This window comes from Schistocerca gregaria, chromosome 9 (genome assembly GCF_023897955.1).
Source record: "Schistocerca gregaria isolate iqSchGreg1 chromosome 9, iqSchGreg1.2, whole genome shotgun sequence".
Taxonomy (NCBI): Eukaryota; Metazoa; Arthropoda; class Insecta; order Orthoptera; family Acrididae; genus Schistocerca; species Schistocerca gregaria.
In genome coordinates, this window is record NC_064928.1 from 2,266,520 (window position 1) to 2,281,691 (window position 15,172).

The window sequence follows — 15,172 nt, forward strand, 5'->3', positions numbered from 1 at the left end:
GCAGATCTGTCTTAGGTATCACGGCTTAACCCCATTGAAGTCTAGAGGGTGGACAACACGTTGGTCTTACTCAGAGCGGTGTCCGAATTCTATTTTCGACGTTATACGTGCCACTTTCATTGTGGCCAACTACGATTTGATACAGAATGTACGAAACCTGAAAGACACCCTAACGGATACATAGAGAGTAAATCCCACTGCACATTTCTATTCTTTGCGTGCAGTCAGCTCCTACTGGTGTTGCTAGTTGTGACTGCTGATAACAGATGCCGTAGCAATCAATTCATGGAGTGAGTTGTATGTTTTGCGATAGTGTGTCTCTGACAAGCAAGCACAGGTGACATAGGTGCGAACACAGGGAGCTTGCAGACCCTCGCTGCCTGCAGACACCGAGCAGCCACACTAGGAGGGCGGCCTAAGCCGTAGGCGAAATGTGCTCATTCGCTTTGGCGCGACGTCGAACTATAAATAATGCTGTCACTAGCGTGAGCGTCGTGGAAAGTCGGAAAAGTCGGCTACGAGGGTGAGTGCCAAGTTTGGGGAGCGTTTCGTAGTATGCGCAGTGCAATGGAGACGCGGAAACTTGTTGTGGCCCAGTGTTTTGCAGTTGGACGACAAGATTGGTACACAGTAGTAAAGAGCGAGGCACTGAGTTGGCATGAATAATGGAGTGCACAATGGGGCTCGAGATGTGTTTGTTACCTCAGGTGCTGTATGATTGTCGACAAGGAGTGAAAACGGAGCAATTTGTGACGGCTCTTTCAATTTAAGAGGCTAAAAACAGACGGAATTTGCATTTGTAATACCAGAGCATCGAAACTACTTGGAACTTTTGTGTATATGAACGGGTCCGCGCCTTTGTACTCTGCTCCCTTCACCGCTACAAACCAACCAACCATCGTGTCCGTGCGCATCTGAGTTGCAAAGAATGGGGAATAGCGTAGTTTCGTCGTGCATGGGGCGTAGCTCAGTAGGTAGAGCGTTCGCTTGGCATGTGAAAGGTCTAGGGTTCAAGCCGCGGGGCCTCCATTTTTTGTGGTCAGTGCATGGTAAGTGTTGGTCGCGGCGAACCTAAAGGCACGCAAGATGTTGCAAAGCCAGCGTCACAGACTGATATGATGTATACTGACATAAGGAGAGCAAGATGTAAGTGTGGGGACCGGCTGTTATCGAGGTGTCATCGAGTGCACATCTGTCTTAGGTATCGCGGCTTAACCTCATTGAAGTCTAGAGGGTGGACAACACGTTGGTCTTACTCAGAGCGGTGTCCGAATTCTATTTTCGACGTTATACGTGGCACTTTCATTGTGGCCAACTACGATTCGATACAGAATTCACGAAACCTGAAAGACACCCTAAGGGATACATAGAGAGTAGTGTTTGTCTGCTGAATAATGGGAGTGCAAGGGTCTATGTCGTGTAGATGGCTGTATGTAGCACCATTAGTCTTCGGCAGGGAGGGGGGGGGGGGGGGCGGGCGTAGCGCAGATGGTAGAGCGCTCGCTTAGTATGCGAGAGGTACTGGGATCAATACCCTGCAGATGGTAGAGCGCTCGCTTAGTATGCGAGAGGTACTGGGATCAATAACCAGTGCCTCCAGAATTTTTAACACACCTACATGCGCACCTAGCCATGCAAGAGGAATAATTCACAGCCAGCAGATGTGTCTAGGAAGATACAAGCGAATGATTAGCATCCACAATTGACAAGCGTGCTGTTATTAGTGCGCAGGAAGCACCCTCCTCCCACGCCTACACTTAATTTAGAAACAGTACAAGTGTTCCCGTAAGATTCTCAAGCCTATGTCGGAAAGATCTGCCTTGCGCCGAGTTCACGTAAATCCCACTGCACATTCCTATTCTTTGCGTGCAGTCAGCTGCTACTGGTGTTGCTAGTCGTGACTGCTGATAACAGATGCCGTAGCAATCAATTCATGGAGTGAGTTGTATGTTTTGCGATAGTCTGTCTCTGACAAGCAAGCACAGGTGACATAGGTGCGAACACAGGAAGCTTGCAGACCCTCGCTGCCTGCAGACACCGAGCAGCCACACTAGGAGGGCGGCCTAAGCCGTAGGCGAAATGTGCTCATTCGCTTTGGCGCGACGTCGAACTATAAATAATGCTGTCACTAGCGTGAGCGTCGTGGAAAGTCGGAAAAGTCGGCTGCGTGGGTGAGTGCCAAGTTTGGGGAGCGTTTCGTAGTATGCGCAGTGAAATGGAGACGCGGAAACTTGTTGTGCGCATCTGATTCGCAAAGAATGGGGAATAGGGCAGGTTTCTCGTGCAAGGGGTGTAGCTCAGTTGGTAGAGCGTTCGCTTGGCATGTGAAAGGTCCAGTTTTCAAGCCGCGGCGCCTCAATTTTTTGTGGTCAGTGCATGGTAAGTATTGGTCGCGGCGAACCTAAAGGCACGCAAGATGTTGCAAAGCCAGCGTCACAGACTCATATGATGTATACTGACGTAAGGAGAGGAAGATGTAAGTGTGGGGACCGGCTGTTATCGAGGTGTCATCGAGTGCAGATCTGTCTTAGGTATCGCGGCTTAACCTCATTGAAGTCTAGAGAGTGGACAACACGTTGGTCTTACTCAGAGCGGTGTCCGAATTCTATTTTCGACGTTATACGTGCCACTTTCATTGTGGCCAACTACGATTCGATACAGAATGCACGAAACCTGAAAGACACCCTAACGGATACATAGAGAGCAGTGTTTGTCTGCTGAATAATGGGAGTGCAAGGGTCTGTGTCGCTATATGGCTGTATGTAGCACCATTCGTCTTTGGGGGGGCGGGCGTAGCTCAGATGGTAGAGCGCTCGCTTAGTATGCGAGAGGTACTGGGATCAATACCCAGTGCCTCCAGAATTTTTAACACACCTACATGCGCACCTAGCCATGCAAGAGGAATAATTCACAGCCAGCAGATGTGTCTAGGAAGATACAAGCGAATGATTAGCATCCACAATTGACAAGCGTGCTGTTATTAGTGCGCAGGAAGCACCCTCCTCCCACGCCTACACTTAATTTAGAAACAGTACAAGTGTTCCCGTAAGATTCTCAAGCCTATGTCGGAAAGATCTGCCTTGCGCCGAGTTCACGTAAATCCCACTGCACATTCCTATTCTTTGCGTGCAGTCAGCTGCTACTGGTGTTGCTAGTCGTGACTGCTGATAACAGATGCCGTAGCAATCAATTCATGGAGTGAGTTGTATGTTTTGCGATAGTCTGTCTCTGACAAGCAAGCACAGGTGACATAGGTGCGAACACAGGAAGCTTGCAGACCCTCGCTGCCTGCAGACACCGAGCAGCCACACTAGGAGGGCGGCCTAAGCCGTAGGCGAAATGTGCTCATTCGCTTTGGCGCGACGTCGAACTATAAATAATGCTGTCACTAGCGTGAGCGTCGTGGAAAGTCGGAAAAGTCGGCTGCGTGGGTGAGTGCCAAGTTTGGGGAGCGTTTCGTAGTATGCGCAGTGCAATGGAGACGCGGGAACTTGTTGTGGCCCAGTGTTTTGCAATTGGACGACATGATTGGTACACAGTAGTAAAGATCGAGGCACTGAGTTGGCATGAATAATTTAGTGCACAATGGGGCTCGAGATGTGTTTGTTACCTCAGGTGCTGTATGATTGTCGACAAGGAGTGAAAACGGAGCAATTTGTGACGGCTCCTTCAATTTAAGACGTTAAAAACAGACGGAATTTGCATTTGTAATACCAGAGCATCGAAACTACTTGGAACTTTTGTGTATATGAACGGGTCCGCGCCTTTGTACTCTGCTCCCTTCACCGCTACAAACCAACCAACCATCGTGTCCGTGCGCATCTGAGTCGCAAAGAATAGGGAATAGCGCAGTTTGCTCATGCATGGGGCGTAGCTCAGTTGGTAGAGCGTTCGCTTGGCATGTGAAAGGTCCAGGGTTCAAGCGGCGGCGCCTCCTTTTTTTGTGGTCAGTGCATGGTAAGTGTTGGTCGCGGCGAACCTAAAGGCACGCAAGATGTTGCAAAGCCAGCGTCACAGACTGATATGATGTATACTGACGTAAGGAGAGCAAGATGTAAGTGTGGGGACCGGCTGTTATCGAGGTGTCATCGAGTGCAGATCTGTCTTAGGTATCGCGGCTTAACCTCATTGAAGTCTAGAGGGTGGACAACACGTTGGTCTTACTAAGAGCGGTGTCCGAATTCTATTTTCGACGTTATACGTGCCACTTTCATTTTGGCCAACTACGATTCGATACAGAATGCACGAAACCTGAAAGACACCCAAACGGATACATAGAGAGTAGTGTTTGTCTGCTGAATAATGGGAGTGCAAGGGTCTGTGTCGTCTATATGGCTGTATGTAGCACCAATAGTCTTCGGGGGGGGCGGTCGTAGCTCAGATGGTAGAGCGCTCGCTTAGTATGCGAGAGGTATTGGGATCAATACCCAGTGCCTCCAGAATTTTTAACACACCTACATGCGCACCTTGATATGCAAGTGGAATAATTCACAACCAGCAGATGTGTCTAGGAAGATACAAGCGAATGATTAGCATCCACAATTGACAAGCGTGCTGTTATTAGTGCGCAGGAAGCACCCTCCTCCCACGCCTACACTTAATTTAGAAACAGTACAAGTGTTCCCGTAAGATTCTCAAGCCTATGTCGGAAAGATCTGCCTTGCGCCGAGTTCACGTAAATCCCACTGCACATTCCTATTCTTTGCGTGCAGTCAGCTGCTACTGGTGTTGCTAGTTGTGACTGCTGATAACAGATGCCGTAGCAATCAATTCATGGAGTGAGTTGTACGTTTTGCGATAGTCTGTCTCTGACAAGCAAGCACAGGTGACATAGGTGCGAACACAGGAAGCTTGCAGACCCTCGCTGCCTGCAGACACCGAGCAGCCACACTAGGAGGGCGGCCTAAGCCGTAGGCGAAATGTACTCATTCGCTTTGGCGCGACGTCGAACTATAAATAATGCTGTCACTAGCGTGAGCGTTGCGTGAGCGTCGTGGATAGTCGGAAAAGTCGGCTGCGAGGGTGAGTGCCAAGTTTGGGGAGCGTTTCGTAGTATGCTCAGTGCAATGGAGACGCGGAAACTTGTTGTGGCCCAGTGTTTTGCAGTTGGACGACAAGATTGGTACACAGTAGTAAAGAGCGAGGCACTGAGTTGGCATAAATAATGTAGTGCACAATGGGGCTCGAGATGTGTTTGTTACCTCAGGTGCTGTATAATTGTCTACAATGAGTGAAAACGGAGCAATTTGTGACGGCTCTTTCAATTTAAGACGTTAAAAACAGACGGAATTTGCATTTGTAATACTAGAGCATCGAAACTACTTGGAACTTTTGTGTATATGAACGGGTCCGCGCCTTTGTACTCTGCTCCCTTCACCGCTACAAACCAACCAACCATCGTGTCCGTGCGCATCTGAGTCGCAAAGAATGGGGAATAGCGCAGTTTGCTCGTGCATGGGGCGTAGCTCAGTTGGTAGAGCGTTCGCTTGGCATGTGAAAGGTCCAGGGTTCAAGCCGCGGCACCTCCATTTTTTGTGGTCAGTGCATGGTAAGTGTTGGTCGCGGCGAACCTAAAGGCACGCAAGATGTTGCAAAGCCAGCGTCACAGACTGATATGATGTATACTGACGTAAGGAGAGCAAGATGTAAGTGTGGGGACCGGCTGTTATCGAGGTGTCATCGAGTGCAGATCTGTCTTAGGTATCGCGGCTTAACCTCATTGAAGTCTAGAGGGTGGACAACACGTTGGTCTTACTAAGAGCGGTGTCCGAATTCTATTTTCGACGTTATACGTGCCATTTTCATTTTGGCCAACTACGATTCGATACAGAATGCACGAAACCTTAAAGACACCGAAACGGATACATAGAGAGTAGTGTTTGTCTGCTGAATAATGGGAGTGCAAGGGTCTGTGTCGTCTATATGGCTGTATGTAGCACCATCAGTCTTCGGGGGGGGGGGGGGGGCGGGCGTAGCTCAGATGGTAGAGCGCTCGCTTAGTATGCGGGAGGTATTGGGATCAATACCCAGTGCCTCCAGAATTTTTAACACACCTACATGCGCACCTCGATATGCAAGTGGAATAATTCACAGCCAGCAGATGTGTCTAGGAAGATACAAGCTTGCGCCGAGTTCACGTAAATCCCACTGCACATTCCTATTCTTTGCGTGCAGTCAGCTGCTACTGGTGTTGCTAGTTGTGACTGCTGATAACAGATGCCGTAGCAATCAATTCATGGAGTGAGTTGTATGTTTTGCGATAGTCTGTCTCTGACAAGCAAGCACAGGTGACATAGGTGCGAACACAGGAAGCTTGCAGACCCTCGCTGCCTGCAGACACCGAGCAGCCACACTAGGAGGGCGGCCTAAGCCGTAGGCGAATTGTGCTCATTCGCTTTGGCGCGACGTCCAACTATAAATAATGCTGTCACTAGCGTGAGCGTTGCGTGAGCGTCGTGGAAAGTCGGAAAAGTCGGCTGCGAGGGTGAGTGCCAAGTTTGGGGAGCGTTTCGTAGTATGCGCAGTGCAATGGAGACGCGGAAACTTGTTGTGGCCCAGTGTTTTGCAGTTGGACGACAAGATTGGTACACAGTAGTAAAGAGCGAGGCACTGAGTTGGCATAAATAATGTAGTGCACAATGGGGCTCGAGATGTGTTTGTTACCTCAGGTGCTGTATAATTGTCGACAAGGAGTGAAAACGGAGCAATTTGTGACGGCTCTTTCAATTTAAGACGTTAAAAACAGACGGAATTTGCATTTGTAATACTAGAGCATCGAAACTACTTGGAACTTTTGTGTATATGAACGGGTCCGCGCCTTTGTACTCTGCTCCCTCCACCGCTACAAACCAACCAACCATCGTGTCCGTGCGCATCTGAGTCGCAAAGAATGGGGAATAGCGCAGTTTGCTCGTGCATGGGGCGTAGCTCAGTTGGTAGAGCGTTCGCTTGGCATGTGAAAGGTCCAGTGTTCAAGCGGCGGCGCCTCCATTTTTTGTGGTCAGTGCATGGTAAGTGTTGGTCGCGGCGAACCTAAAGGCACGCAAGATGTTGCAAAGCCAGCGTCACAGACTGATATGATGTATACTGACGTAAGGAGAGCAAGATGTAAGTGTGGGGACCGGCTGTTATCGAGGTGTCATCGAGTGCAGATCTGTCTTAGGTATCGCGGCTTAACCTCATTGAAGTCTAGAGGGTGGACAACACGTTGGTCTTACTAAGAGCGGTGTCCGAATTCTATTTTCGACGTTATACGTGCCATTTTCATTTTGGCCAACTACGATTCGATACAGAATGCACGAAACCTGAAAGACCCCCAAACGGATACATAGAGAGTAGTGTTTGTCTGCTGAATAATGGGAGTGCAAGGGTCTGTGTCGTCTATATGGCCGTATGTAGCACCAATAGTCTTCGGGGGGGCGGTCGTAGCTCAGATGGTAGAGCGCTCGCTTAGTATGCGAGAGGTACTGGGATCAATACCCAGTGTCTCCAGAATTTTTAACACACCTACATGCGCACCTTGATATGCAAGTGGAATAATTCACAACCAGCAGATGTGTCTAGGAAGATACAAGCGAATGATTAGCATCCACAATTGACAAGCGTGCTGTTATTAGTGCGCAGGAAGCACCCTCCTCCCACGCCTACACTTAATTTAGAAACAGTACAAGTGTTCCCGTAAGATTCTCAAGCCAATGTCGGAAAGATCTGCCTTGCGCCGAGTTCACGTAAATCCCACTGCACATTCCTATTCTTTGCGTGCAGTCAGCTGCTACTGGTGTTGCTAGTTGTGACTGCTGATAACAGATGCCGTAGCAATCAATTCATGGAGTGAGTTGTATGTTTTGCGATAGTCTGTCTCTGACAAGCAAGCACAGGTGACATAGGTGCGAACACAGGAAGCTTGCAGACCCTCGCTGCCTGCAGACACCGAGCAGCCACACTAGGAGGGCGGCCTAAGCCGTAGGCGAAATGTACTCATTCGCTTTGGCGCGACGTCGAACTATAAATAATGCTGTCACTAGCGTGAGCGTCGTGGATAGTCGGAAAAGTCGGCTGCGAGGGTGAGTGCCAAGTTTGGGGAGCGTTTCGTAGTATGCGCAGTGCAATGGAGACGCGGAAACTTGTTGTGGCCCAGTGTTTTGCAGTTGGACGACAAGATTGGTACACAGTAGTAAAGAGCGAGGCACTGAGTTGGCATAAATAATGTAGTGCACAATGGGGCTCGAGATGTGTTTGTTACCTCAGGTGCTGTATAATTGTCGACAAGGAGTGAAAACGGAGCAATTTGTGACGGCTCTTTCAATTTAAGACGTTAAAAACAGACGGAATTTGCATTTGTAATACTAGAGCATCGAAACTACTTGGAACTTTTGTGTATATGAACGGGTCCGCGCCTTTGTACTCTGCTCCCTTCACCGCTACAAACCAACCAACCATCGTGTCCGTGCGCATCTGAGTCGCAAAGAATGGGGAATAGCGCAGTTTGCTCGTGCATGGGGCGTAGCTCAGTTGGTAGAGCGTTCGCTTGGCATGTGAAAGGTCCAGGGTTCAAGCCGCGGCGCCTCCATTTTTTGTGGTCAGTGCATGGTAAGTGTTGGTCGCGGCGAACCTAAAGGCACGCAAGATGTTGCAAAGCCAGCGTCACAGACTGATATGATGTATACTGACGTAAGGAGAGCAAGATGTAAGTGTGGGGACCGGCTGTTATCGAGGTGTCATCGAGTGCAGATCTGTCTTAGGTATCGCGGCTTAACCTCATTGAAGTCTAGAGGGTGGACAACACGTTGGTCTTACTAAGAGCGGTGTCCGAATTCTATTTTCGACGTTATACGTGCCATTTTCATTTTGGCCAACTACGATTCGATACAGAATGCACGAAACCTGAAAGACACCCAAACGGATACATAGAGAGTAGTGTTTGTCTGCTGAATAATGGGAGTGCAAGGGTCTGTGTCGTCTATATGGCTGTATGTAGCACCATAAGTCTTCGGGGGGGCGGGCGTAGCTCAGATGGTAGAGCGCTCGCTTAGTATGCGAGAGGTATTGGGATCAATACCCAGTGCCTCCAGAATTTTTAACACACCTACATGCGCACCTCGATATGAAAGTGGAATAATTCACAGCCAGCAGATGTGTCTAGGAAGATACAAGCTTGCGCCGAGTTCACGTAAATCCCACTGCACATTCCTATTCTTTGCGTGCAGTCAGCTGCTACTGGTGTTGCTAGTTGTGACTGCTGATAACAGATGCCGTAGCAATCAATTCATGGAGTGAGTTGTATGTTTTGCGATAGTCTGTCTCTGACAAGAAAGCACAGGTGACATAGGTGCGAACACAGGAAGCTTGCAGACCCTCGCTGCCTGCAGACACCGAGCAGCCACACTAGGAGGGCGGCCTAAGCCGTAGGCGAATTGTGCTCATTCGCTTTGGCGCGACGTCGAACTATAAATAATGCTGTCACTAGCGTGAGCGTCGTGGAAAGTCGGAAAAGTCGGCTGCGAGGGTGAGTGCCAAGTTTGGGGAGCGTTTCGTAGTATGCGCAGTGCAATGGAGACGCGGAAACTTGTTGTGGCCCAGTGTTTTGCAGTTGGACGACAAGATTGGTACACAGTAGTAAAGAGCGAGGCACTGAGTTGGCATAAATAATGTAGTGCACAATGGGGCTCGAGATGTGTTTGTTACCTCAGGTGCTGTATAATTGTCGACAAGGAGTGAAAACGGAGCAATTTGTGACGGCTCTTTCAATTTAAGACGTTAAAAACAGACGGAATTTGCATTTGTAATACCAGAGCATCGAAACTACTTGGAACTTTTGTGTATATGAACGGGTCCGCGCCTTTGTACTCTGCTCCCTTCACCGCTACAAACCAACCAACCATCGTGTCCGTGCTCATCTGAGTCGCAAAGAATAGGGAATAGCGCAGTTTGCTCGTGCATGGGGCGTAGCTCAGTTGGTAGAGCGTTCGCTTGGCATGTGAAAGGTCCAGGGTTCAAGCGGCGGCGCCTCCATTTTTTGTGGTCAGTGCATGGTAAGTGTTGGTCGCGGCGAACCTAAAGGCACGCAAGATGTTGCAAAGCCAGCGTCACAGACTGATATGATGTATACTGACGTAAGGAGAGCAAGATGTAAGTGTGGGGACCGGCTGTTATCGAGGTGTCATCGAGTGCAGATCTGTCTTAGGTATCGCGGCTTAACCTCATTGAAGTCTAAAGGGTGGACAACACGTTGGTCTTACTAAGAGCGGTGTCCGAATTCTATTTTCGACGTTATACGTGCCACTTTCATTTTGGCCAACTACGATTCGATACAGAATGCACGAAACCTGAAAGACACCCAAACGGATACATAGAGAGTAGTGTTTGTCTGCTGAATAATGGGAGTGCAAGGGTCTGTGTCGTCTATATGGCTGTATGTAGCACCAATAGTATTCGGGGGGGGGGGGGGGGGGGGGGTCGGTCGTAGCTCAGATGGTAGAGCGCTCGCTTAGTATGCGAGAGGTACTGGGATCAATACCCAGTGCCTCCAGAATTTTTAACACACCTACATGCGCACCTTGATATGCAAGTGGAATAATTCACAACCAGCAGATGTGTCTAGGAAGATACAAGCGAATGATTAGCATCCACAATTGACAAGCGTGCTGTTATTAGTGCGCAGGAAGCACCCTCCTCCCACGCCTACACTTAATTTAGAAACAGTACAAGTGTTCCCGTAAGATTCTCAAGCCTATGTCGGAAAGATCTGCCTTGCGCCGAGTTCACGTAAATCCCACTGCACATTCCTATTCTTTGCGTGCAGTCAGCTGCTACTGGTGTTGCTAGTTGTGACTGCTGATAACAGATGCCGTAGCAATCAATTCATGGAGTGAGTTGTATGTTTTGCGATAGTCTGTCTCTGACAAGCAAGCACAGGTGACATAGGTGCGAACACAGGAAGCTTACAGACCCTCGCTGCCTGCAGACACCGAGCAGCCACACTAGGAGGGCGGCCTAAGCCGTAGGCGAATTGTGCTCATTCGCTTTGGCGCGACGTCGAACTATAAATAATGCTGTCACTAGCGGGAGCGTTGCGTGAGCGTCGTGGAAAGTCGGAAATGTCGGCTGCGAGGGTGAGTGCCAAGTTTGGGGAGCGTTTCGTAGTATGCGCAGTGCAATGGAGACGCGGAAACTTGTTGTGGCCCAGTGTTTTGCAGTTGGACGACAAGATTGGTACACAGTAGTAAAGAGCGAGGCACTGAGTTGGCATGAATAATGGAGTGCACAATGGGGCTCGAGATGTGTTTGTTACCTCAGGTGCCGTATGATTGTCGACAAGGAGTGAAAACGGAGCAATTTGTGACGGCTCTTTCAATTTAAGACGTTAAAAACAGACGGAATTTGCATTTGTAATACTAGAGCATCGAAACTACTTGGAACTTTTGTGTATATGAACGGGTCCGCGCCTTTGTACTCTGCTCCCTTTACCGCTACAAACCAACAAACCATCGTGTCCGTGCGCATCTGAGTCGCAAAGAATGGGGAATAGCGCACTTTGCTCGTGCATGGGGCGTAGCTCAGTTGGTAGAGCGTTTGCTTGGCATGTGAAAGGTCCAGGGTTCAGGCGGCGGCGCCTCCATTTTTTGTGGTCAGTGCATGGTAAGTGTTGGTCGCGGCGAACCTAAAGGCACGCAAGATGTTGCAAAGCCAGCGTCACAGACTGATATGATGTATACTGACGTAAGGTGAGCAAGATGTAAGTGTGGGGACCGGCTGTTATCGAGGTGTCACCGAGTGCAGTTCTGTCTTAGGTATCGCGGCTTAACCTCATTGAAGTCTAGAGGGTGAACAACACGTTGGTCTTACTCAGAGCGGTGTCCGAATTCTATTTTCGACGTTATACGTGCCACTTTCATTGTGGCCAACTACGATTCGATACAGAATGCACGAAACCTGAAAGACACCCAAACGGATACATAGAGAGTAGTGTTTGTCTGCTGAATAATGGGAGTGTAAGGGTCTGTGTCGTCTATATGGCTGTATGTAGCACCAATAGTCGTCGGGGGGGGCGGTCGTAGCTCAGATGGTAGAGCGCTCGCTTAGTATGCGAGGGGTACTGGGATCAATAGCCAGTGCCTCCAGAATTTTTAACACACCTACATGCGCACCTTGATATGCAAGTGGAATAATTCACAACCAGCAGATGTGTCTAGGAAGATACAAGCGAATGATTAGCATCCACAATTGACAAGCGTGCTGTTATTAGTGCGCAGGAAGCACCCTCCTCCCACGCCTACACTTAATTTAGAAACAGTACAAGTGTTCCCGTAAGATTCTCAAGCCTATGTCGGAAAGATCTGCCTTGCGCCGAGTTCACGTAAATCCCACTGCACATTCCTATTCTTTGCGTGCAGTCAGCTGCTACTGGTGTTGCTAGTTGTGACTGCTGATAACAGATGCCGTAGCAATCAATTCATGGAGTGAGTTGTATGTTTTGCGATAGTCTGTCTCTGACAAGCAAGCACAGGTGACATAGGTGCGAACACAGGAAGCTTGCAGACCCTCGCTGCCTGCAGACACCGAGCAGCCACACTAGGAGGGCGGCCTAAGCCGTAGGCGAATTGTGCTCATTCGCTTTGGCGCGACGTCGAACTATAAACAATGCTGTCACTAGCGTGAGCGTTGCGTGAGCGTCGTGGAAAGTCGGAAAAGTCGGCTGCGAGGGTGAGTGCCAAGTTTGGGGAGCGTTTCGTAGTATGCGCAGTGCAATGGAGACGCGGAAAGTTGTTGTGGCCCAGTGTTTTGCAGTTGGACGACAAGATTGGTACACAGTAGTAAAGAGCGAGGCACTGAGTTGGCATAAATAATGTAGTGCACAATGGGGCTCGAGATGTGTTTGTTACCTCAGGTGCTGTATAATTGTCGACAAGGAGTGAAAACGGAGCAATTTGTGACGGCTCTTTCAATTTAAGACGTTAAAAACAGACGGAATTTGCATTTGTAATACCAGAGCACCGAAACTACTTGGAACTTTTGTGTATAATAACGGGTCCGCGCCTTTGTACTCTGCTCCGTTCACCGCTACAAACCAACCAACCATCGTGTCCGTGCGAATCTGAGTCGCAAAGAATAGGGAATAGCGCAGTTTGCTCGTGCATGGGGCGTAGCTCAGTTGGTAGAGCGTTCGCTTGGCATGTGAAAGGTCCAGGGTTCATGCGGCGGCGCCTCCTTTTTTTGTGGTCAGTGCATGGTAAGTGTTGGTCGCGGCGAACCTAAAGGCACGCAAGATGTTGCAAAGCCAGCGTCACAGACTGATATGATGTATACTGACGTAAGGAGAGCAAGATGTAAGTGTGGGGACCGGCTGTTATCGAGGTGTCATCGAGTGCAGATCTGTCTTAGGTATCGCGGCTTAACCTCATTGAAGTCTAGAGGGTGGACAACACGTTGGTCTTACTAAGAGTGGTGTCCGAATTCTATTTTCGACGTTATACGTGCCACTTTCATTTTGGCCAACTACGATTCGATACAGAATGCACGAAACCTGAAAGACACCCAAACGGATACATAGAGAGTAGTGTTTGTCTGCTGAATAATGGGAGTGCAAGGGTCTGTGTCGTCTATATGGCTGTATGTAGCACCAATAGTCTTCGGGTGGCCGGTCGTAGCTCAGATGGTAGAGCGCTCGCTTGGTATGCGAGAGGTACTGGGATCAATACCCAGTGCCTCCAGAATTTTTAACACACCTACATGCGCACCTTGATATGCAAGTGGAATAATTCACAACCAGCAGATGTGTCTAGGAAGATACAAGCGAATGATTAGCATCCACAATTGACAAGCGTGCTGTTATTAGTGCGCAGGAAGCACCCTCCTCCCACGCCTACACTTAATTTAGAAACAGTACAAGTGTTCCCGTAAGATTCTCAAGCCTATGTCGGAAAGATCTGCCTTGCGCCGAGTTCACGTAAATCCCACTGCACATTCCTATTCTTTGCGTGCAGTCAGCTGCTACTGGTGTTGCTAGTTGTGACTGCTGATAACAGATGCCGTAGCAATCAATTCATGGAGTGAGTTGTATGTTTTGCGATGGTCTGTCTCTGACAAGCAAGCACAGGTGACATAGGTGCGAACACAGGAAGCTTGCAGACCCTCGCTGCCTGCAGACACCGAGCGGCCACACTAGGAGGGCGGCCTAAGCCGTAGGCGAAATGTACTCATTCGCTTTGGCGCGACGTCGAACTATAAATAATGCTGTCACTAGCGTGAGCGTCGTGGAAAGTCGGAAAAGTCGGCTGCGAGGGTGAGTGCCAAGTTTGGGGAGCGTTTCGTAGTATGCGCAGTGCAATGGAGACGCGGAAACTTGTTGTGGCCCAGTGTTTTGCAGTTGGACGACAAGATTGGTACACAGTAGTAAAGAGCGAGGCACTGAGTTGGCATAAATAATGTAGTGCACAATGGGGCTCGAGATGTGTTTGTTACCTCAGGTGCTGTATAATTGTCTACAATGAGTGAAAACGGAGCAATTTGTGACGGCTCTTTCAATTTAAGACGTTAAAAACAGACGGAATTTGCATTTGTAATACCAGAGCATCGAAACTACTTGGAACTTTTGTGTATATGAACGGGTTCGCGCCTTTGTACTCTGCTCCCTTCACCGCTACAAACCAACCAACCATCGTGTCCGTGCGCATCTGAGTCGCAAAGAATGGGGAATAGCGCAGTTTGCTCGTGCATGGGGCGTAGCTCAGTTGGTAGAGCGTTCGCTTGGCATGTGAAAGGTCCAGGGTTCAAGCCGCGGCGCCTCCATTTTTTGTGGTCAGTGCATGGTAAGTGTTGGTCGCGGCGAACCTAAAGGCACGCAAGATGTTGCAAAGCCAGCGTCACAGACTGATATGATGTATACTGACGTAAGGAGAGCAAGATGTAAGTGTGGGGACCGGCTGTTATCGAGGTGTCACCGAGTGCAGTTCTGTCTTAGGTATCGCGGCTTAACCTCATTGAAGTCTAGAGGGTGGACAACACGTTGGTCTTACTCAGAGCGGTGTCCGAATTCTAATTTCGACGTTATACGTGCCACTTTCATTGTGGCCAACTACGATTCGATACAGAATGCACGAAACCTGAAAGACACCCAAACGGATACATAGAGAGTAGTGTTTGTCTGCTGAATAATGGGAGTGTAAGGGTCTGT